The sequence below is a fragment of the Bos mutus genome, chromosome 18 (genome assembly GCF_027580195.1).
Source record: "Bos mutus isolate GX-2022 chromosome 18, NWIPB_WYAK_1.1, whole genome shotgun sequence".
In the NCBI taxonomy this organism is placed as follows: Eukaryota; Metazoa; Chordata; class Mammalia; order Artiodactyla; family Bovidae; genus Bos; species Bos mutus.
The window spans coordinates 56331818-56356781 of NC_091634.1; the positions used below are offsets into that span (position 1 = coordinate 56331818).

Genomic DNA, 24964 nt, shown 5'->3' on the forward strand with positions numbered 1-24964 from the left:
CAGATGTTACCAGACCTCCATTCAATCCTCCGTCAAACCTCCATTCCATACCAATCTCACTGTATTATAATTATTGTCATGCGCCTCCTTGTTGAGCTGAGGCATCCTCGAGGGCAGGCCCCCCCTTTCATGCCCTCTTGTTGCTCTTGGCTTCCCTAATGTCTTCTCTGGAGTCAGGAACTTCCTAAGTGACTTTTAAGTTAATAGGGACTTGGATAAGTTCAACTTGGCTCCTCTTCTGCCCTACATGTTCCCCTCTCTTTGAGGGACCCAAATTGGGCATAATGGAAGATATGGGGGCAGTTCTTGAAGATGGAATGGGTTTGCAGGAAGGCAAGGTCCCCCTGCACGGCTTAACAGGATTCGTTGTTGGATGATTCTCGCACACGATGGTTAAAGCTGGCAGTCATAAAAGCTGATACATGAGTATATAAGAAATCCTGTGCTTTCATGTAAAGCATTCACAGGCAAAACGCCCTTTCACTGACCTCTTTTGTAAGAGCAAGGCTGTGATGGAGACCTGCATGGTCCTTGGTGGATACCACCCCCCATACTGTATCACCTGGAACTTGCAGTTTCACTGTCTCTTTCTTTAAGCTATTTTTTTTTCCTTTACTGAAGTATAGTTGAGTTATAGTGTTGTATTGGTTACTGCCATGCTGCAAAGTGAATCAGTTATACATACATATACATTTCTTTTTTTTAGTATTCTTTAAACCCAATAAAGGTTTAAACCCTTAAGGAAAAGAAGGGTTGAACGTAGCTCCCTGTGCTATAGAGGAGGACTTGTTGTTTATCTATTCTATATATAAAAGCTTGCATCTGTTAACCCCAACCTCTCACTCCGTCTCTCCCCCAGACCTGTCTCCCACGGCAACCTCAAGCCTGTACTCCACACACAGGAGTCTGTTTCCATTTCATAGGTAGGCTCATTTGAAGCATATTTTTGATTCCACACATTGGTGATACCGTATAGTATCTGCCTTTCTCTTTCTGACTTACTTCACTTAGTATGATAATCCCTGGGTCCATCCATGTTCTGCAAACAGCATCAGTTTGTTCTTTTTTATGGCTGAGTGGTATTTCTTTGTTTACACACACCACATATTCTGGATCCACTCATTTGTCGATGGGCATGTAGGCTGTTTCCGAGTCTTGGCTGTTGTGAACAGAGCTGCTATAAACACAGGGAGGGGTACATGGGTCTTTTTGAATGACAGTTTCACTTTTTCTTGGAGGAGGAGAACTTAAGGACTCACGGTCCAGGCTTTATCAGTGGTGTTTCTAGTCTTACTCACTGCATCTAACTTGACCATCTCATCTGCCTTTGACAAGTCTTCCGGGAACATTGTGTCTCTCCACCCAGCCAAGCTGTCTTATGTGTACAGAGTTCACCTAAAACTTTTCTAAATCCCGATTTCCTCATGATAAGACTATCTCTTACAGATGACTCATAAATAGCTATCGTGTGCTGAGGACTGCCCACGTGCTGGGTGCCAAGCCAGACACTTGAAGGATCTTAATTTAACCCTCCTAACAAAAAAAAGAAATACATTGACTCAACCACAGTCATCTTCCTCTGGAAAGTGAAAATCCTCACGTGGCAGGGTTTCTGTGAGAATTCATAGGAGCAAGAGTTTTAGTTAAAAAAAAAAAAAAAAAAAGAGCCTAAAAAGTAGTCAGTAGACCCTACCCTCCGAAGCAAGCCCAGAACGTATGGGCCGCTCGCTGTGATCAAGGCACTCAGCTAAGTACTCAGCTTGGATTGACTCACTGAGTTCTCTCAGTCACTTGACAGTGACTTTAAGCACTATTAACATCACCATTTCAAAGATGAGAAAACTGAAGTATAGGGTCACAGCTAGAAAGTCATCTCCAAGTCCAGCCAGGATGATGAACCCAGGGGATGTCATTCCAGGGTCCACCATTTTCACTGGGCTGGTCTGCCTTATCTTGCAGAATTTTGGACAGGACGAAACAAAACAGTGATTATCTGGTTTAATCCTACCAAACGCTTTCCAGCCCATAGTTCAAGGACAAATGTCCCTTGCATATCATTCCTTCCCTGTCCACAGACAACCCAGACATTTGGCGATGATTTTCTTTTGCTCACTTCTTCCTAGTCTCCCTGAAATTAAAAATCTAAATAATGTCTACTCATGAGGGATTCAAAAAAAAAAAAATTTTTCATTAAATAAAAAGTCAATCTTCCGAGCTGACACAATTTCTCTTGAAAGGTGACACAGTCCTTTAAAAATAGCTGTGGGCTCCATTGTGCAAAGGTGGTGACGGAGACAGACGGCTTTTAGAGAGGTGTAATGTTCCCAGGCAGCCGCTAGCGAGGCTAGCCCAGATAGAGATCAGTAATTCGATCAGGGGAGAGTGCTAAATGTTAGAGGTTAAGCTGCTATGTTCTTATTACTAATCAAACTTCAACACCATGCCCAGACGCCTCCAGTCCCTACAAGGAAATGGTAAATTATGGAGACACTCCAGCCCGGGCTCCTGGCTTCAGAGATGCTCCCTGTTCCTGGTCACGGGCACATCCCGCCTCCATCCTGGGTACACCCTGAGAAGGGGTTGGTTCCAAGTACACTCCCAGGATGCTGGCGATTTAAGGTTAAGTGACTCCCAAGGAAGGCATCATGTGCTTCTCAAATGAACAGACAGCAGAGACACAGGTCCTTGGTGCAAATTCGGCCAGAAATTGTAGCCACAGGAGACAAAAGCTGCTCTAGAGTCTGATTAATCATGAGCACCACTGATTTCTTTTTCCTTCAGAACACAAAAGTTTTTGAAGGTGGTGCGTGCAATCTGGGCCTTTGTTTTCTGACTGTTAATGGCAGGGCTGGGCTGGACGGTGTTTCTTCACAAGGTCTCGGTGGGTGCAGGGGCCCTCGTGGGGAGCTTTGGCCAATTTCTGTGGTGGAAATGCTCCAGCATGGCTACTTTCAAGCTCACTCTGTGAAGTCACTGAACGTGGACACAGAAAGAGATTTGCACAGTCAGTTCTCAGACTGAGCCTTCTGGTAAGAGGGCAGGTGGACAATCCAGACCCTGCCATGCTGGGTTGGCTACGATTCCCTCTCCGGGGTAGTCCAAACCCTCCTCCATCCATGCTTCTTTAAAGCCGGCTTTGCCCCTTTTCTGCGATTTGATAGAAATGCCCACAGCAGCCACAGAACAAGCAGAGAAGGCGAAGCGTGCCCTGCTCTGATCATCCGGTGGTGGGTCAGCTCAGCCCCCAAGCTCCTGGCTGCAAAAGACAAAGAATCTGGTCAAATCAGTTCATTGCTTTTTCAGAGGAAAAAAAAAAAGTAGATCATTTCCCCAGAGCCTGTGGGTGTCCACCGTGATCTCATCTCCTGCCTCACAAAGTCCCAGCAGGGGGTGTCAGCCGCTCCCCGCCCCCTTTTTGCGGAGGAGAAAACAGACTCAGAGAAGTCATTCGTAGGAGGCCCCAGGCCTCACCAGTGCTGAGGCCAAGGTTTGATCTCGTAATCGTCTTCTTCCGGAGCCCGTGCTTTTCAGCACTTCCGTGTCCCATCTGATCCCGGAAGGGCACCATCCAGGGACATTTGGGAGTCATGGTTAGGTGGGATTCCCAGGAAAGTTGACGGAGGGACGTTGACACATGAAAGATGCAAAGATGTTCCAAAGGATGGGATGAGCAGTCTAAATATGTGGACCGCCCTTCTCATTGGAGCTTATCACAAGCATGGGGCCAGGGTGCCGACAGAGGCAGAAGAGACACCAGACCGGTCTTCAGGTGTGGCTCTCCCTGTCCCAGGCAGCCGTTCCGGGACTCGGGAGTCAGAAGATCCTCGTGTGAACTCAGAGGCCCCCCGCCCCCTTCCACATGCCTCCCGGTCTTCTCCCTTCCGCTCCCACTCGGAGCAGCGCTGCCATTCCCTCCCCCATCAGGAGCAGCCTTTCCCCCATCGTCAGATGGCAGCCCAGCGTCCAGGCTTCCCCATGCTGTGGTCCTTCTACCCACAGCTGTCCCGCTGTGGACTGCTGTTAGGCCCCCCAGCACCCAGCCGCCTGTGTGTGGAGCCATTCCTGGGGGTCTCACTGGACACCAGGGGTGCTGGTGTGGCCTGGCTCTGGAGCTCTTGCCCCGGGACCGCTCAGGGCTGGTCTGGGTGGTGTTCTCAGTTGTTGTCTGAATCCCGCCTCCCCCTGGGCTGGATGCATCCTAAGGCCAAGGACTGGGGCTGCTTTTGTCTCCCCTGATCTCCCCTCCTGTGAGCTCAGGAGGCTTGAGCCCCTGGTAGTCAAGTGGAGGGTCTGATGAAGTTAGAGGGTGTGAACCAGACTGTCCTCTCTTCTGTAAGAATCCTCAGCCAAGGATGACCTCAAAACACTGGCGTCGTAGCAAGGACACTTCTTGGTGGGCCTCAGAGCTTCCTGTTAAGTCACTAGTAGCAAACCCCTCTGTTTGCCAGCTACCATCACTTCCTGCGTTCTCACGCAGAGATTCATCAGTGCGCCCTTTGGGGTGTAGGGCAGCAAGATGACCTGGTTTAGGAAAGACCGTGTGCACGGTCTCCTGACTGTTTCTAGGGCAGTGGGGGCAGCGTGTGGGCGGAATGATGTGTGTGCAGGACAGGGTATGGCGGGAGAGGGCTCGGGGAACCGGGGGCTTGTTCCTAGTTCCAGACTCTGAATGTGCCTGGCTCCCTCTCCCTGCAGGCTTCCGGGACCCCATGTGGGCCCAGAGCAGTGCCCCACTCCTGCCTCGATTCTGCTTTATTCAGGCTTCCCTCGCCAAGGGTGTGTTATCAAAGCCTTCAGCAACTGGAGGTGGGCTGTCCTGCTGCTCACAGGCAGTAACCAGTCCTGCTGAGAAAACCCACCCAACCTTGCTGCAGAGCAGCTTCTGAGTGGTCCTGGCAACAGCCAGGCTGGTGACTGCTTCCTGGGCTTCCTAGATCTTAGAACTCCCTGGAATTGGGTTCCAGAGCAAAACTCTGAGACTCGAGGAGCTGAGCTTTGTCACTGGAGAGGTACTCTTGTTTCACAGCAGAGCCACCCCCTGAAAGTTAAGTAGCATTTACTGCTGCTGTGTGCCAGGCTTGCACACACCCTCCATCCACATTGTCTCCTTTCATTTTTGCCAAAAGGTTAAGTGAGCCATCTAGGTTTTACACGCGCTGGTCGAGATGGGGTTCATGTGACTCCAACACCCCTCTCTCTGGGCTGCCTCCTGAGATACCCAGGCCCCAGCCAGGAGCCTCGGCGTGGCATGGGATCATGTGGCTCTGTTGGGCCGCCTTCTCCCCAATGAACGTCATCAAAATTAAAAATAATCCCAGCTTGGAAGCAGTGAGCAGGAGGGGTCGAGGGTCAAGCTCCTCTCATGTTCTTGAAGCTTGACCTTGAAGACACGTGAAGTTCCAACCGATGAGCCTGGCACCCCAGCCTGTGGGAACAGGGGCCGATCCTGACGAATGTCCCCCTGCAGCCTGCCAGGAGGGGGGCCACCCCGAAAGCACCCCCACCCCCACCCTGAGCACCTGGGGGTTCAAGCAGGCGGGCAGGCTCCTTCTCCTCCAGAAGCCCGGCTGTCATCGCATGGCGGGTGGAAAGGCAGGCAGTTGAGCTGCAGGTGGACAGGGCTCCTGGGCCTGGGTCCTGCGGCCTTTTCCCGGTGGGCGGGGGCTGTGCCCTGGAATTCCCGTGCCTGGGGGTTTCTGCCACACGCCCAAGAGGTGTCGCTGGTTCAGAGGTGACACTGCCTGCAAATTGGCCATTTGAATCCCTGCGTGTGGCGTGCAGGAGCAGGGCTGGTTTTTCTGTCCTCAGACCATGTGTCCTGCTCAGAAGCCCTAGCCCAGAGTGCGCTGGCTGTGGAGCAGCTGGGGTGCTGACCCCGCCGCAGGGTCAGCAGAGCTCCTCGGGGAGGGGAGAGGCCTCCATCCCCCCGCAGGTGGCACTTGTCAGACCCAAGAGGAGAGATTGTTCCCCTGCCTGCTTGCGGCTCAGCATCTGGGAGAGGGGACCAGCCCGTCCTTCACCCATTTAGCAGGTATTTCCTGAGTTCACACCTGTGGACCCCTCGCTGCTGGGGAGCCAGTGCAGATGACAGATGTGGCCCCCGTCCTCCTGGAGCTCAGAGACAGAGATTGCTGTCCATTAGGAAGACCGTGCCCCTTACCGTAAACATTTACCTACGCCAAGTGCCATGAAGGGTGACCCAGCAGGGCTAACGTGTCTATCAGAGACTGGAGGGGGCCATGCCCGTGAGACTTGCAGAGGCCCATGGAAATGTTTTTGGTATTGTTTTTTGTTTCTGTTTTAACTATTAAAAAAATTTTTTTTTTAATTTTTTGGCCAGGCTGGGTCTTGGTTGCTGTGTGCAGCCTTTTCTAGTTGTGTTGAGTCGGGGTTCAACCTATGATCCCCACAAAGGCAGGCAGATTCCTAACCACTGGACCATCGGGGAAGTCCCCATGAAAATGTTTTGATTTTAGTTTCTTTTGAAAGCAAGAAGAAATATGAGTCTGATGAGTATGTAATCATGAACCCAGTCTGGATGACATTTACCTGGACACCAATTTTAATCTATTTTTAAGTATTTGTCAGTGGAGAAAGGGACTCAGAGATGCTGGGGTGCCCAGGTCCCAGGAACACTGGGATGTGGTCTTGGGGAGAAGTCCTGCAGTCAGGACTTTTATGAGGGCAGGATGATGAAGTCCCGAGGTTCAGGAAGGCTTTCCTGCAAGGTAATCATTAAACTGAGAAGGGTTAGAAAGCAGGGTCATCCACAGGGGAAAGGGTGTGTCCCAAGCAGAGAGAACGGCACGTGTAAAGGCTGTGCAAGGAGCGGGAGGGCCCGCGGTGCGGGTCAAGGCCAAGGGAGAAAGCGGTCCTGGTGTTTAACATCGGAGCCATGGGAAACCAGGAGTGTGGATGGCAGAAGTGGGGGCAGGAGAAGTAATTAAGGGCAGGTAGACCAATCTATCACATTCATAGTTTTGTTTATTTTCAATATCACATTAAAAATTCAAAAAATTGCCCTGGCTGCTCTGAGAAGCTTGGCCCACAAAAGACAGGGATGAATGATGAAGAGTCTACTGCAACAGTCCAGGCAGGAGCTGATGGTGGCTCAGACTAGGATGATGGTGATGGAGGTGGAGAGAAGGGTGAATATGATAGAAACTTGGGAGGTGACAAGCTTAGGGCTGGTGGTGATTGGAGGTGATAAAGGAGCGGGAGGGAGGGATCAAAGTGCCCCCCAGGGGTCGCCTTGTGCACTTGGCTGGTAGAGCTGCCTTTGACATGCAGGGAACGCTGGAGAAGCACCGGGGTCAGGGGTGAAAAGCATGAGCTGGTTTGTAGTCCTGGAGATAACAAGAATCCTTGAGAAGATGTGACCGCCTTTACTTGGGCAGGGAGAGAAGCCATCATGGGGGGCTTCTGAGAAGAAGCAGTATTTGAAGCTAAGCTATAAAGAGATGTGAGTCTCAGGACAGGGGTAGCTGTGCACCAGCTCTCCCCACGTCCCCCGCCGCACACCTACACCCAGTTCAGCATCTGGCATGTGGGAGGCACTCGGGGAACGATTGTCCAGCTAGTGGTGCAGGAATGAGACGCAGCTTGCCAGGTGGACAAGGAAGAGGCAGAAACACAAACCCGGAGACGCGGAGGAGTGATGCCGTGGGGGATGTGGCCCCTGGCTGCAGAAACGTGAGGCCCAGGACTGAGGGTTGGGGGCAGGGAGCACGCCTCGGGTGCCCTTAATACGAAGTTACGAAGGCTCCACGGCGGAAGAGAGAGTGAAAGACGCACTCCCAGAAAGGCCGGTGGCATCGGCTTCAATGAAACCAGCAAGTGGTTGGGCTGGGTCAGGCATCTGGATAGATGAGGGTGTGGTCTGAGGATTTCCTCCTGTTCAGGTGAAATGGGGAGCCTGCACGGAGAATGGGGTTCTGGACACACGCCGTGAGTGTGGCATTGGCTGTGCGTGCATGTGTGTGTGAAGGTATGTGAGCTAGTGTGCATGGGTGAGTGTGTGGTGCGTTAACTGTGGATTCCAGCGTTGGTGAGTACAGTGGCCATGCATGAGTGTTTGCGTGCATGTGTCTGTGTACATATGTGTGAGTATGTAGGTGAGTGCATATGTCGAAGTTGAAAAATCACTCAGTCACGTCCGACTCTTTGCGACCCCATGGGCTATAGCATGCCAGTCTCCTCTGTCCATGGGGATTCTCCAGGCAAGAATACTGGAGTGGGTCGCCATGCCCTTCTCCAGGGGATCTTCCCAAGCCAGGTCTCCCGCATTGTAGGCAGATTCTTTACCATCTGAGCGACTAGGGAAGCCCATATGCAGGTGCATTCAATAGTGTGTGTGTGCATGCCTGCCTGTGTGTGTAAGTGTTTGTGTTCTATACGTATGTGCTTGAGTATAAATGTGTATGTGTGGGGAGATGTGGCTTCAAGGAGAAGGAAGCAGGGTGTGGAGAATTCCCTCGAAACAGGAGCTGTGGAAAAGAACAGTAAGAAGCTAGTTTCTTGGGGTCCTTCTTTGAAACCCATGTCATTTCAATCCAGAACTTCTCTCTTTGGGAATATGAACAGAGGACTGGCTGCTCAGGACTGAGGGCCCACTCCCATTCCCGTCTCCCCCCACCGCTGTCCTCCCCGTCGCCACTTTGACGGAGGCAGGGTGCTTGACTCCCCTGAACTGTGGCTCTCCCCGCCACCTTCCAGAGTTCAGCGTGGATGACCACAGGGGTGGTAATGAAAATCTTGGGCATGATTTTTCCAGCTGCTTCCTCTTGGAAACGAGAAACAACTTCAGTTTGGATTCAAACAAATCATATTTGCGTCCCCTACTGGGTGTCTTTCTCCTTTAACCATTGAAATGACAAGGAGATAGGACTTAGTTCATGGAAGAGGCGGCAGACGGGATGGTGGATCCGTGGCTCCAACTCAGGTCCTCCAGCACTGAACGTCAGGCACTCTTCTCTCTCGACCGTGTGGTGTCAGAGTCCCCCAGCCCTGGAAGCCCTACCTCTCTCTGTCCCCTGGGGTTCTCACTGGACTCCACTGGGTTCTGCTTGTCCCACTGGGACAAGACTCCCTTAAATGCAGAGGCTTCTGAGCATTTGAAAGAACAGAGAGGCCAGAAGGAAAGCGATGGTTGGGCTCGTCCCCTCCTGTCTCCCCTTTGCTTCTTCTCTGGGGACACCCGATCCCAGCCCTAGCGGGGCCTCGGCTAGGCCTCCCCCACCACGTTCATGCCCACAATTCAGCGCCCTGCCCATCAGCTACTCCAGCCAGAGATCAGATTCTATTTTCAGAATGTGGGATGTGTGTTCCAGGAGGAGAGCTTGTGAAATATTGGGGAGACGTCTCCAAGCAGCGCCAGCGCCTGCAGGAGTTTTAATAAGGATCCTTCAAGAAGACAGACTTTGGATTAACTGTCCTAAAGTCAAGATTATTTTAGCGCTGTCGAAATGGTAGAGGGGGGAAAGGTAATCTTATCAAGAGAGGAGAAATCTTTTATATTTGAGCCAATTTTGGTTTTAAAATGTTTTGAAACAATTTCTGATGGTATCCCAAACAGGATTCCACCCCACCTTTCCCCAGACCTCTGTCAGCGCCTGGGTTCTCTCCCACTGTTTGTTCAGTCTTTTTTTTGTCTTTATTTTTTTCTTTTCTCTGATGTGACACTTCCTGAATTTCTTATACACACAGCTTATTTTGTAGGGTTTCCCGCCCCCGTTTCTTGTCCCTTGCCCCTTTGAAGAAATTTAACTCCTCTTACTTTTGAGACAGCTTTGTCTTTCCCGTGGGCCTAGGCACTGAAACGGCATAGAAATCCCACTTGAAAGCAGAAAAGACCTGATGAAAACACACCAGCGAGGCCCTGGCCGTTTCCAAGGACTGTCTTTGCTTGGACAGATGGGCGCAGACTGGGGCAGTGCTTCCTTCCCACCCTGCTTCCCGGCCCCTTTCACTCCTGCGAGGAGAAGTCAGTGGTCAGGGTGCTCATCAGGCCCGCCTCTCTTCCCAAAGCTGCCCTTTGCTCCCACTGGTCGTCGGTGTGCCGGCTACACCTTCCCTGCTCCTCTCTTTGGAACCTCAGGGCTTTTTCTCCAAAACTCTGTTGGCAATTCCCTCTCCTGGGAAATATCCCTGACCCACTCCCACCCCCCACCTTGGCCAAAAAGATGGGATTTTGCACCTGTGACCATCACTCTGCACACATTGCCAACACACACGTATCCCAGGACCCATGCCCCATCTCTTTTGCCCCCATGCTCCCCTTGCACGCCTGCCCTGCACCCTCTACCTTGCCCTTAGATGATCTGTGTGCATCTCCACGCCCGCACGCCTCTCTAGGCTTCTTGAATGCCACGGCACCCTACGAGGTATACAAGGATCCTCCAGCTTTCCCGGACCTCGTGGGTCTAGAAACCTGAAGGGTGGCCGAGAATGCGGATAAATGGTCACTCCCAGCCATAAGATGCGAGAAATAAAGAGTTGGGAGCCAACTTCTCTTTCCCTTTGGGGGCCCAGGGCACTAGGACCTTCCTCTGAAAGATTTTCATTTCCATCCTGGCTCCACCACAGACTGGATGATCTCAGCTGAGATCCTCACCTCCCAGAACCTCAGTGCCCCCTCCAGAAAGGGAGAGAAATGGGGGCCCAGCTTACAGGGCCCTTGGGAGGAGGGGGGCACTCAACACAGAGGTACATCCCAGTCGGTCTGGTCCCTAAGCAGACGACCCCAGCCTCCCGCCATCTCTCACCTCCAGCTCCATGAGTGGGGGTCACTTTCTGTAGTAAGAGTCATGCCATTGAGTGTGTGGGTAGCAGTTATGCACACAACACGGCAAGGCTCATAACCTCAACACACTTTGAAAAATGTCTCTGCGAGTTTGCGTATCTTACCATTTCCACTCAGAGCTTGCTGTCTGAGCCTTAGATTTGTTACGTGGAGTCAGAGAAGCCTGGTATTTGCTTCCTCTCCTCTCTCTGTGTCTTGCCCTTGACATTAGTTACAGGGCGAGGGCTCCATATATTGAATTATAGCAATGACATATCTTCATACCCTGCATTTTAGACACTGCATCTTTCTACTGGCATCCCATCTTATTCTCTATTTCGGTGGTTCCCAACATCATTGTACTCTATATCCCAGCATACGGCAATGCTGGAAAATACTTGGGGCTGTCACACCTGGATGGGAGGGGCACGCTGCTGGCAGCGGGCTCAATGCCCTATGGTGCGGGCGACACAGAGTAAATCAGAGACGACGGGCCTAGTGCGAGGATGGAGCGTGTCAGAGGAGTCACAGCCTCGGGGCCCTCTTAGCCTGGTCTGGGCGTGATGTGGGCGGGGTGGTGAGTGTGCGTTTCAGATTCAGGCAGACCGGGCTTGGAATCTATGGACAAGACGCATGACCTCGCTGAGCCTGCTTTTCCTGGTCTGAGAGCTGGGGTTAATAACCTTGCCACTGAGATTACTTTGAGGACTAAGGGACCTGATGTGTAGTAAGACATCAGTGTTGTTTAGTAGCCTCCGTCGTGTCCAACTCTTTGTGATCCTGTGAACTGTAGCTCCTCTCCCAGGCACCGGAGTGGGTTGCCATTTTCTTCTCTAGGGGATCTTCTCAACCCAGGGATCGAACCTGCAGGTCCTGCATTGGCAGGAGGATTCTTTACCCGTGAGCCATCAGGGAAGCCCCTCAGTGTAGCTTAGGTGTGCTGATTTTCATGAAAAGGAACCGATGATGATGGCTCCAGAAGTGAGAGCGATGGTTTATCTACACTGGGGGGAATGTACAGGAGCGTCCCCAAAATTGACTGCACTGAATCTAGGGCTCGAGTTGAACCAGCTGGCACACTCGCCTCATCTCTCGAGAGGTGGGTCTTTGCCTTTTGGGCCAGCGGCTGCGGGTCAGAATATCTGACCTGACTCATTTAGGGTCAGTGTGAGCATCATCAGAATGTCCCATCAGAACCGTCAGACTCGCTTTTAAAACAACAGTCATTTCCTGGCGGAGGTGAATCAGTTGTCCCCGAAACCCGCCCCAGTCATCCAGTTCCGCCGATGACTGTCCCCAGCCCCAGCGGGCACTTTTATTTCTCCGTCATTCAAGTTTGGCCCGATAATATCGGGACACTTTGAATTCTTCAAAGAGTAGTTCCCGCTTACCTTTTTTTTTGCCTTTTTTCCCCTTCAGGTTCAACCCCTTTTATCACACTAAAGTGCCAATCAATATTGCGAGATAGATGTTACATCTTAGCTTTTTATAACACGGCTTGTCCCAGAAGGGATACTGTATCTTTAAGGCAATGGACCCGGTATCCTGTTTCTGAAGGATTAAAACCCTTTAAAGAGACAGAAGAGGCTGTAAAGCCCGATCATATTCTTATTCTCTCTTCATTATCCTGTCCACTATCTATCCCTGCTGAGTAAATCTGCTTGTGTGTTTCTCCAAAGTGGTCATAAGAAGAAATTTATTTACTCCGCTTTGCACTGGAGGGGCATTACCGAGCTTCAGGGCTCTCCGAAGTCATAAAGATTTTGCAGTGTGTGCAAAAGGAACAGGAATTCAGAACTTCTTTCCCCCTCTGAGGTCGTTTGGCCATCCAGAGGGGGAGTCACTTCTCATTTTCTGACAGGGTTTATTTCCGTAAGATTTTTCCAATTAGCAGGAAAAGGTCACGCTAATGTTGGTGCCGTGGAGAGGAAGAGGCTTGAACTATGCAAATGGAGACATCCTTGAAAGGACAATATGAAAAGGAAAGAAAGAGTGGGTTTACCTTCATTTCCTAACTTAAAAATTACACATCTCTACAGATGGCTTCTTGCTCCAGCGTAAAAGAAAAGGGTGATTACGTTTGACCTGCGGTTCTTGGCTGGGATACGGGAACTGTTGCTCGCCGGTGGATGATGGTGACCCGCTTGGGAACGGGAGATAGGAAGTTAAGAGAGGAGATCCCCAAGCTCCTGGCCGGGGAGCTTCAGGGACACAGGACGCAGGCAAGCAGAGCCGGAATTTTGCCTGCTAATGCAACCTCCCTAGACCTTCCTAATGGCCAGCCTGTCCCCAGCCCAGCAGAGCTGACTGCCAGCATATCATTTTTAAACCCAGCTCAGATGTCTCTCTGACACTTCCCCTGCCGCTTTTGTTCCCTGCTCGGTGTGTGCGAAGCACCGGAACTTTTCTCGATAATAGGGAGGGCTGGGAGCAGTGTCAGGGAAGATGTACTCCAGCCGTGCAAGGACAAAAGTCACCAATGCCCATTAAAAGGGATCCAGGGGACCGCTTAGCTCTGGGCTTGGAGCTGACGCTCTCCGTCAACTCTCACACACTATGCAAATGTGATGAACAGCATCTCCTGCTCCGCAGCTCACATCCGCCGTTAGTGGCCCGTTGGGTGGGACGGGAGTGAGCTCATCGGAAGGCAGAGCCCTGGCAGAGAGAGCCCCCGGGGCTCTGCACACCCCCTCACATTCATTCCTGCACACCCAGATGTTCGTCTGCGCAGCTGCGGTCAAAACAGAAGGGGAGCGTCCTCTCGCAAGGCCCCGTCTTCCACACCGAGGTTCCGCGTTGCGGCAGGTAGCTCAGCCAACGATGTCACCTGGCCAGTTTGGAACGATAGCAGGGACTGTCTGTGGAGACCCCCTCGAGGCAGATCCACACCGGATGCTGGGTTTAGAACTTGCTCGATATCACACAGGGGCTACGTGGTGAAGTCTGGATTCATCCAGGAGTACGTACCTCTAAGAACTCCACTGAGTCTGCTATTGGTGCTAATTCATTTGTGAGTTAAAAAAAAAAAAAACCTACCAGGATTATTTTGACAGCAGGTTAAATCTTGTCAAATACTAAGAGCATCATTTGTCAAATCTCCCTAGGATGCAAACTATGCAAAAGTATGGGATTTGGGTGTTTAAATATCAGAAATGTACAGCAGTGTTTTCAGGCTCTATCATAAATCTGTAGTATTATAAGTAGATACTATTCCTATGGGATATTAGGATACACATAGGCAGGAAGAAGACACATGTCTTCTTTAGTGTAGTTTAGATCTGCTGTGACAATTTTTTTTTTTGACCGTACAGTAAAAGACAGAAACAGTCCATCCTCAGCTTAAAAAATCTTTCTTTCTTCCTTGAAGTTGAAGACTAAAGCCTCAGATGGAATTACTTGGATTTCAACATGAAAGAGAAAGCCTTTTTGTAGCTCTTTTCCATTAAACAAAGAGTGACCCATTTTTTTTCTGTTTTCAGAGTATTATTATTATTTTTTTTATTGTTGAGCAAGTATTCATTTTAGCCAATTCTTGGCCCTGTTTTTCCTTAGAACCGATTGGGGTGCAAAGGAGAGTTACAAAGGGTGAGTTCTGAGTCAGAGCAATGTGGGGGATGTGTTACTCATGTTTCAGGCTCCAATCCTAACTGAAATAAATTTACCAAATTCAAAGTCACTCTCTTAACTTTATTTTCAGAAAATTATCATAGCTAATTAAAGCAAATCAATGAATACTAATAGTATCCAAACAGCAAGGCTACCTAAATGCCCAGCAGTACACAATTGGAAAACTAAAGTATCCCAATGGCATATTATACAGCCACTATAAAGTGTGTTGAAGAAATCTTTTTAGTGGCATCTTTTTCTGTTTCAGAATCCAATTATTACTCTTTTTCAACACATCATAATTTTAGCAAGTTCTTATCACTTTTACATTTTAGGACGAAGTTAGAATAAGAAAAATTGCACAAAATTGGTTTTGAGCAGAGTGACCATAGGTAGCCAAATGTCAGGTGGCCATATAGTGTGTTAAGAGTTGGAAAACATATTTTAATCAGATAAAATACTATCTGTGTGGGCTTCCCATTTGGCTCAGCGGTGAAGAATCTGCCTGCAATGCAGGAGACGTGGGTTCCATCCCTGGTTAGGGAAGATCCCCTGGAGAAGGAAATGGCAACCCACTCCAGGATTCTTGCCTGGGAAATAAATCCCATGGACAGAGAAGCCTGGTGGGCTACAGCGTGTGGGGTCACAAAAGAGTCAGACATGACTTAGCAACTAAACAATAGCATCCATCTATGTAACGAGAAAAAAAGACTAAACATTGCAAAGCAGATTGGGAAAAATCAAGTACAGATAAAAGTCGTCATGGTGGTTTCATTCAGTGAGCTCTGTCTACAGACTTAGCATGATTCTAAGTAAGTTATATGTTAGCCAGTTAAACTGGAATATCCCTGTTGCTACTCCTGTTGTAAACATGAGTAAAATAGGGCACAGACAAGTAAAGAATTTGCCCCAAAGTCACATAACAGCCAGGGAGGGGCAGAGGGTGTTCCTTCTTTTTGATTCTATTCTTCACAAAATAATGTAACACCTTGTTTTTAAAAAGAGGTAAGATAAAGCTTTCCCTTCCTCCCCATATATAACAAAGCGGGAAGCTGTCTTTCAAAATCAGTCTGTTGCTTTTTGATAATAATGACTATTTCATTTAGCAAGAATATTAGAAACCCTTGTTATGAAGGCAAAGCTCTGTGCCCTAGACCAGACACTCCACGGGGGCAGCAGACCCCCAGATAGTATTTTAATAAGCTCCGCAGCTGATTCTGAAGTGGCCAGTCCAGGGTTCAGGCTTCACTCAGCAGCGATGAGTATCATCTGGGAGACTTACTAAATGGATGGTGTGCAAGTCCCTCTGTTAGGCGTCTCATGCCCAGCAGCCTGGGATGGGACACAGAACTCTACCTTTTGAACTGCAGTCACCTCCTGTCCTGGTCGTGTGGGGTGAATGATGTTAACGATGAGCATAACTTTGAAGAACACTCCTTTTCTTGATCAAACCTATCAAACGTAGTCTGAAGAGTGCATGATATGTCTAACCTGGACCCAGGGAGATTCGTATCAAAAGGACACTTCGGTGAGCACGGCTCTGAAAGATGTCCATGACCCAGGTTCGGTCTCCCTGAGCCAAGACGACTATTCCCGTAGCCTTGGGCGAGTTATTTAACTGCCCTGCGGCTTCAGTTTTCTCGCCTGCAACACAGGTATTAGGATTCCTGCCTCCTGGGTTGTTGAAGAGTGAGAGCGCGTGGTTCATCCCTCCTGAAGAAGCTGAGTGGTTAAGGCATTAGCAAACATGGGCTTCTTTCCCACAGGAGTGTCAGGGAATTTCTCCCATCAGTCCTCAGAAGCATCCTCAAGGTCACGGGCACCATTCCCCTCTGGTGGGCAGGGGACACCGAGCCGGGGTCGTAAAGTTTTCAGGGGACCTGTAAATGCAAGCCTCAGATTGATTTCACCAAGGAAGTACATTTTTCTTTTTTTTTTACTGGCAGAACCACACCCTGAGGTTGTCTTACATGTCACTATACCAACCTAGTAAGGAAGGGGGAAAAAAATGTGTGCTGGGGGAGGTGGTGGTAGGAAGACCAAGTCAATAAGCCATTTAGAAACTTGCAGACCTGTTGCCAAAGACAGGCGAATCTGCCATCCTGTTTGTAGCAGAAAGAATTCTCATAAATAATCCAAAGAGAGACATAATCCAGATGGCGTTTGAAAGATTATTGATTGAAAAGTCAAGAGTTTGCTAATATAAATGGCCTCAACCACAAAATTTGCATTCACGACAGCCCCTTTACGCATGTCTCTGAGCCCAGGGAAAGTATCGATGCAACCGACACAGATAATGATACAGACCAAGCCATCTGTTTTCAAGCCTAATGAAAAAAAAAAGTTTCCACTTACGGTTACGGTTGGCGTGGTGGTGTGTGTACTTTTTCGAGATTCTGCGGAACATCTGAAGGGGAACCTACACGTGTCTGGGCTTCAGCAATGTGACACTTTTGCTGGGTCCCAATTTGTTTGTCCCATCCCTCCTGGAGAGACCATTCAGCCACGGTGACGAGTCAAGGTGCTGTGCTCTGAAAGGTGTCCGCCTCTGTGAGCCACTGACGGTGAATAACGAGATGAGAGGGGCAGGAGCACACAGACGGGGTCGCTGCCATTTTCCCTGGCGGATCAGAGCTCGTCACACTCCTAAATGTGTGGCCCCGGGACCCGTTGCCCTGATGGCTGGCATGTGTCACCCAGAGGGCCTGAGCATGTCTCCGTTCCTGTACCACTTACTCTGATAAGCCTTGGCTGTCTTTCTTCTTTTTCTAAGGCCAACACAGTTTTCACCTGGTTGCCGTGGCTGTGTGTAACGGAGGACACTTGCTGTCTTGAGACGTTTTCGGCTGTCACGGCTCGAGGGAGGGTACTGCTGGCATCTCGGGTTCCCAGGCCAGCCCCCACCACAGGGAATGACCCAGTCCCAAGAGCCGGTAGAGTCGAGGTTGACGAATCCTGCTGTTCCTCTCCCCGTCAGGATGCCAATTCCAGGAGGGCTGCCTCAGCCACTGTGCCCTCTGTGTATTGGCAGCTCCAAGCACCGCGCCTGGTGCAGAGTAGGTGCCTTAGAAGTAGGTGTCAACTGATTAAATGAAAAACAGCATCACCACTGATGATGAGGATAACACTGAGACAGCCATACAAAAAAGAATGAAATAGTCATTTGCAGCAACATGGATGGGCCTAGAGATTACCCTGCTAAGGGAAGCAAGTCAGACAGAGGAAGACCAATGTCATATGGTATCACTTATATGTGGAATCTTAAAAAAATTAAAAAGATGCAAATAAACTATTTACAAAACAGAAATCAACCCAAAGACATAGAAAACAAACTTACAGTTATCCAAGAGAGAAGAAGGCGGGGTGGGTGGGAATAAATTAGGAATTTGGGATTAACATGTACACACTGCTATACGTGAAATGAACAAGGAACTACTATACAGCCCAGAAAAGTATAATCAATATCTTACAATGATCTATAAGAGAAAAAGCATTTGAAAAAGAATAGCTGTATGTAGAATGCAGATATCTATCTAACTAAATCACTTTGCTGTATATTTAAAACTAACACAGCACTGTAAATCAACTATACTTCAGTTAAAAACAAAAAGCAACAACAAAAACTAAACATCCACTGAGACACCCTTGTAAAAAGTCAGACGGACGTGTTCATGCCAGGCAGGAAAGGGGGCTGGTGGGCGCGAGCCTCTGGCTCTGCGACAGCTCTCTCTGGCCTGTGGACGGGGAAGGAGGGGCAGGCGCTCGATTCGGTCCCCTCCCTGACCCTCCAGCGGCCGTTCACTGGTGCTGCCCTCGGCCAGAGCTCCCCGTAGTAATTTGGTTAATTGGATGAACAGGCACTTCACTGACAGAGACTGCATTTCCACACCACAGTCCATCAAAACTAATCAGCTGGCCGTGTTCCACTCCTGAGCAGCTGACAGCTTCACCGGGACGGTGAGTCGATGGTAACTTTTGTAAATGGAAGAACTTGCTAAACGATGGCAGTTAGAACTTGGCAGGATGTTTTTAAGGAGGTCGGGGGATGGGGAAGAGAGGAACCTGGCCTTGGCCTTATTCCCCCCAGCACCTCAAAGAGGTAATCTTGTTAGGGGCTGCTCAATGGAAGTTCTTCCAAAGACACTGGTGGAAAAACAGTCTTCTGGAAACTGGACTTTGTCTCTTTTCCTTAGAAAGAAAATGCTAAAAGCAGGCGTGCTGCATTGCCCCTTCGTCTGGTGCGTTTTAAATGTGTGTTATTTATTGTGATGTTATGCATGCCTGCTCTTTGCATCAGGAGGGTGTCAGCTGCTGTAACAAATAAGCTCCACAGTCTCAGTGGCTCACACGGGATTTCTCCCTCCTGGAGGAGTCCGTTCAGATTCCCCAGTGGACACTGGCTGTCTTCCAGGCAGTGACTCAGGGACTCTGGCTCCTCTTGTCTCGTGGTTCCATCATACACTGGGGCCTCAGTGGCATCTACCCCCAGCCAGTAGGAGGGGAAGGAGGGCATGGAGCAGACATGCTCAGTTGAAGCATCTTGACCTGGGCGTGGCCCAGAATACATCCACCCACATCCTTTTGGGCAGGGGTGGGGGCTAGTCCTGTAGCTATACCTGGCTGGGAGAGAGAGGGTGAGCCTGTGTTTTCCTGGTGGTTGCTCCATATTGTGAAAGGGAGAGCGTGGGTCTGGATGGACAGCTTTGCCACTCTGAGCATCCAGTCCATGCCAACCCTATGAGAAATCGTTAGGATTTTTCCTTTTCTAAAATAGAGTACTCGAGACGCAGATGGAGGCAAGTGACCCAGGTATATGCGGTTGGCAACAGGCAGGTCAAGATTCACATCCATAGAGGTGATACGCCTGTATCTCCCCGTTCTTTCTTCCCCTCTCTTTCCTGCCTCCCCTGTTCCTCTCCCCTCCACCCTCCTTCATTCTTTTTTTCGTTCTTTCCTTTGCTTCTTCCTTGCTTCGCTTCTAAACCTCGACGGTTCCTAGAGTACAGAGACTGTGCTCCTGTCTCTTTGTTTTCTATGAGATTGTTCTGGGAGGCTCGAAAATAATCCCTGTTGAATAACCTCTCACCTACAGGAGGTTTGTCTGAAGCAAATCTGTTTGATTTGAACTCGTAATGGGAGTTGGCCGTACTCTGAGCCATAGGAAGCAGCTTTGTGTCTGCGTGGAAGGGTTTGGGGGAGGAGGCGGGGTGGCCCTGGTGTTTGTCTGCGCACCTGTGCGTGGGCACCTGTAGCTCTCCAGCTTCTTGCGAACAGCCGTGTTCTCAACACCTTTAAAGTTACGGCCCAGAGCTTGTTTCTGCATTCAGTCAACTAAATTACAGATTGTAGGCTGCCCGTGCTTTACGACTCCATTTCTTTTTATTACTGGTTTGAAGATGTTCGTCTGAGTAGGGAGATTGAAACGGAGGCCACGGTATTCCCAAACTCCAAAACACGGCTGACTGTAGGACCTCTGACCCACTCACTCCCGTTAACAAATGTTCCCAGTGCCACGCGGAGACCTAGCCCTCCTCCAGGTTACACAATTTGGGGGTTTTGTATGACGCTTTGCAGGGAGCATGCCAGAGCCTGTTTCTAAACAGTCCAATGATTTATTTGATGCTGTTGGATATTTAAGTAGTCTGCAGTATACACCAAGTGTCTGTAATGTTTATTTCTTCCTTGCCTTAATGTGTGGGACTGCTCCCAATGCCTTGTACACCCCAGGCACTCAATAAATATGATTTATGGAAGATGTAAATAAATCCAAACCAAGATTAGGTCCACATTCATTAATTTGCAGCTCTAGAAGCAGCCCTGTTTGTCAGGCTTGAGAAAGAGAAAAGTCCTCACCAAATTACAGAAGAAAAGGGAATTCAAAATTAAGTGACATGTAGGCCCCAGTAGAAAGTCATGAATCTCTCTGGGGTAAAATATGAAATGCTTGATTATGTTCTCAGCCTCAGTATACACAGGCTGTGTGACCTTGGGCTAATTACTTAACCTTTCTGGGCTGTCCCTTCTTAATTAAATTCTGAGCTGGAGTGGTTAAATGAAGCCACAGCACCATTGAGCTTCGGAGAAAAGGAAGAAAATAGGTCATTGTTAAATTTGAGTTCCAGCCACATTGCAGGCCATTTTACTTAGGATTTCACACTGTTTCCCTCCATATAGCCCCTATAGAGGACATTGGAGTGGTTAGGAACACAGATTCCGCAGCCAAGATCAGCTCAGTTCAGTTCAGTCGCTCAGTTGTGTCCGACTGACCCCATGGAGTGCAGCACGCCAGCCTTCCCCGTCTATCACGAGCACCCAGAGCTTGCTCAAACTCTTGTCTATCGAGTTGGTGATGCCATCCAACCATCTCATCCTCTGTCACCCCCTCCTCCTTCTGCCTTCAATCTTTGCCAGCATCAGGGTCTTTTCCAGTGAATCAGTTCTTTGCATCAGATGGCCAAAGTATTGGAGTTTCAGCTTCAGCATCAGTCCTTCCAATGAATATTCAGGACTGATTTCCCTTAGGATTGACTGGTCTGATCTCCTTGCTGTCCAAGGGACTCTCAAGAGTCTTCTCCAACACCACAGTTCAAAAGCATCAATTCTTCAGCGCTCAGCTTTCTTTATAGCCAAGACACTTGGGTTTAAACCTCTGCTCAGCCCTTTGCTGGCTGTGTGACCTTGTTCCTTAACCTCCCTGTGCCTCAGTTCACATATTTGCAAAATGAAGATGACCTCTCAGTACCCTCTGGTGAGTTGGTTGTGAAGCTCACATGAGGTCATGTATATAATGCCTTTATGTAATGCCGCTATGTGACAAGGAATGGTTTTCATTGCTGTGATTCCGGTTTTGGGATGAGATGGCCGAAGCTTAGAGACTTACACACTGTGCCCTGAGGTTAAGCTACTCAGGGCGGGGGTGGGGGGTGGGATAACTGACGGGGGAGGAGTGTGAAGTTTGACCCTGATTCTCCAAAGCCCTAGTAGCTTCTGCTGCCATGTCCCCAGGCGCCCCTGCAGCAAGGGGGGCCCGTCATTCATTCCTATGCACCCCTGAAAGCCGGGCTGTGTCCCTGTCTGCACTCTGGGAGTTCTCTCTCTCTCTAAATGTGCTCAGGGCAGGAATACTGGTCACATCAGGAAAGGGTCCCATCCTTCCTGGCCACCCTGCTCCTTCTGAAGTCCACCTGAGTTAAATACAAATATAAATTTCTCATGTACATTTCAACTTGATTTAGCTCTTTTTCAAATAAGCCTTTCTAACAAGTTTTGGAAGGCTGTCCTGGCAAGGGCACCAGGAAATTAACCCTGTCAAGTCAAACAGAAAAGACATAAAGGAAAGATTGAGGGCGAGGTCTTTTTTTTAAAAAATCAGTCCCTTCTTCAATAGCCTCCCAAATCAAGATTTCTTTCCTTCTGATTCTATACGTGTCTGGTTTTGCTTTTTTATTAAACTAAAGCGCATAAAGTGTACTCCCAATGCTAATGCTAAGTCAGTTCAGTCGTGTCTGACTCTGTGCAACCCCATAGATGGCAGCCCACCAGGCACAGGGGATTCTCCAGGCAAGAACACTGGAGTGGGTTGCCATTTCCTTCTCCAATGCATGAAAGGGAAAAGTGAAAGTGAAGTTGCTCAGTCATGTCCGACTCCTAGCGACCCCATGGACAGCAGCCTACCAGGCTCCTCCGTCCATGGGATTTTCCAGGCAAGAGTACTGGAGTGGGGTGCCATTGCCTTCTCTGAAGAGACCTGCATTTTCAGTTTGCACTAGATCTTGCAAATGATGTCATCCATCCTGAGATCAATGTATCGTCTGTCCACAGCCGGGTGACTAACCTCCTTGATCAAAATATTGACCATTGCCAGGCCTGGAATGGCCTCCTGCCCCTCCCCTCCTGCCCACCACCCCCCTGGTGGTGACCGCCCTTCTGACTCTCATCCCCGCGTCCTGGAACCGCTTGCAGGCAGAGGGGGTCAGTTTGGTGTGCGTGTCCCTTTGCTGGGGCTCCCATGGTGCTGCAGTGTCTGGGTTCTTTGCCCACCTCGTTGCATGACCCAGCAGCTCTTGCGTTGCTTTGCTGGGTAGTCATTCACTGCACGACTCTTCCCCAGTGCGTGATCTGTTCTCCTGATGGACACATGGGGGGTTTTCTGATCTCTTGTTTATGAACAAAGCTGCTGCAACTATTCGCACACGTGTCTTAGGGCAGGCTCTCACACGCTGATTTCTCCTGGGTCCTTTGCTGTGTCAGGGACAACTCTCCTGTTCAGCATCAGTCCTGTCTGTGTCCGTTTCCTGGGGATTAGGCATGTAGCATATGGACGGTGTGATCACTGGTGGAGACGGCAGGCTGGGTTCTGGTCATGGTGATGTCGCCAGCTCTCAGAGACACTGGGATCCAGCCTTAGACCGCGTATTGTCTCGTATGGTGTCTCATGCAGAAAGACTTTCGTTTCTAAAAGCTTTATCGGAAGTGAAGTTGAGATAAATTTTCTCCACTCTGACTCGCCTGTGGAAGTCAGAGTGACGTCAATGCCTCCTGGTGTCTTGGGTCATCTTGGTGGCACCCTGTTCATCTCAGGACTGGCAACAGCATCTGCTGCGTCATTCCACTCGTCCAGATGCTCTTTTTGGTTTGCCCTCTGTTGTTTTTACAGACCTGCCACTGACCAAGTCCTTGCTAGTCTGCTGATCCTTCTAGAGGGCAGGGAGTGTAGGCACTGAGTTAGAAATAAGGCCATCAGGAGCGTTCGGATTAAACAGACCCGGAGGTCTGAGATCACGTGGGGTCAGATCAGCAAAGAAAAACAGGCCTGGTCCCAGAGGGACTCGACGCTGCACCTCAAGTGATGCATGAACGTTCCCCTGCTCCACGGAACCACAGGGACCACGTGGACCAGGGCCCTGGAGCACCATGCACACCCTGATGCTCTGCAGGTCATCCCCGACTCACCTGCCCAACGGCGGGGAGCACCTGCTGTGGGTCAGGCCACCTGCTGGGCTGGGGGTGGTGGGCAGGGGATGTCCCGGGCGGTGCAGTGCATAGAGCACCTTGGACTTGGAAACCAGCAGCACCCGCATGTGAACCCTGGCTTAGAAAACTCTGACCTTCAGCCAGGCGTTTTCCCCTCTAGCCAGTCAAGCGGGGTTCAGTTCAGTTCAGTTCAGTCGCTCAGTCACGTCTGACTCCTTGCAACCCCATGTACTACAGCACAACAGGCCTCCCTATCTATCACCAACTCCCAGAGTTTACTCAAACTTATGTCCATTGAGCCAGTGATGCCATCCAACTGTCTCATCTTCTGCCGTCCCCTTCTTCTCTTGCTTTCAATCTTTCCCAGCATCAGGGTCTTTTCAAATGAGTTAGCTCTTCACATCAGGTGGCCAAAGTATTGGAGTTTCAACTTCAGCATCAGTCCGTCCAATGAATATTCAGGACTGATTTCCTTTAGGATGGACTGGCTGGATCTCCTTGCAGTCCAAGGGACTCTCAAGAATCTTCTCTAGCACTACACTTCAAAAGCATCAATTCTTCGGCGCTCAGCTTTCTTTATAGTCCAACTCTCACATCCATACATGACCACTGGAAAAACCATAGCTTTGACTAGATGGACCTTTGTTGGCAAAGTAATGTCTCTGCTTTTAATATGCTGTCTAGGTTGGTCATAACTTTTCTTCCAAGGAGTAAGCATCTTTTAATTTCATGGCTCCAGTCACCATCTGCAGTGATTTTGGAGCCCCCCAAAATAAAGTCAGTCACCATTTCCACTCTTTCCCCATCTATTTGCTGTGAAGTGATGGGACCAGATGCCATGATCTTAGTTTTCTGAATGTTTAGCTTTAAGCCAACTTTTTCACTCTCCTCTTTCACTTTCATCAAGAGATTCTTCAGTTCTTCGCTTCCTGCCATAACGGTGGTGTCATCTGCATATCTGAGGTTATTGATACTTCCCCCGGCAATCTTGATTCCAGCTTGTGCTTCCTCCAGCCCAGAGTTTCTCGTGATGTACTCTGCATATAAGTTAAATAAGCAGGGTGACAATATACAGCCTTGACATACTCCTTTCCCAATTTAGAATCAGTGTGTTGTTCCATGTCCAGTTCTAACTGTTGCTTCCTGACCTGCATATAGTGTTGGCTTTGGTCATCTGCTGAGTTGCCTTGAAGCCTGACTTCACTGATTTCCTGATTGTGTGGGCTGCTTCTTTCATCAGTAACCTCAGTTTACTCATCTGTAAAATGGGACTTAAATAGTACAGGCTTCTTGGAATTGCTGTCTGGCATGAAGCAGTTGCTTGATAAATATTACCTGTTGTTATTATGACTGTGGTCATTCTTCACTGTCTTATCTGAGAGTTGTAAGTATTTAATGAGGTGATAGGTATGGACAAATGAATATGTAACGGGGTCAGTTTTGTGCCAAGTAAACCACACACATTTGATAAGTAGCAGAACTGGAGCAAGGGTATTTTAGTTATTATTTTTATTGTTATCTAATCATTCATTTGATAAATATTTATTCAGTACCTAGCATGTGCTAAGCACTCCTTCTGGTGTTGGAAATATCACAATGAGAAAA

General features: G+C 49.3%; 1 protein-coding gene across 1 annotated transcript in view; it reads left to right on the top strand.

Moving 5' to 3' along the window:
• MAF (MAF bZIP transcription factor) overlaps window positions 1–24964 on the top strand; it is a 352199-nt gene that overhangs the window by 218331 nt on the left and 108904 nt on the right. The gene's annotated exons all lie outside the window — the stretch shown is intronic.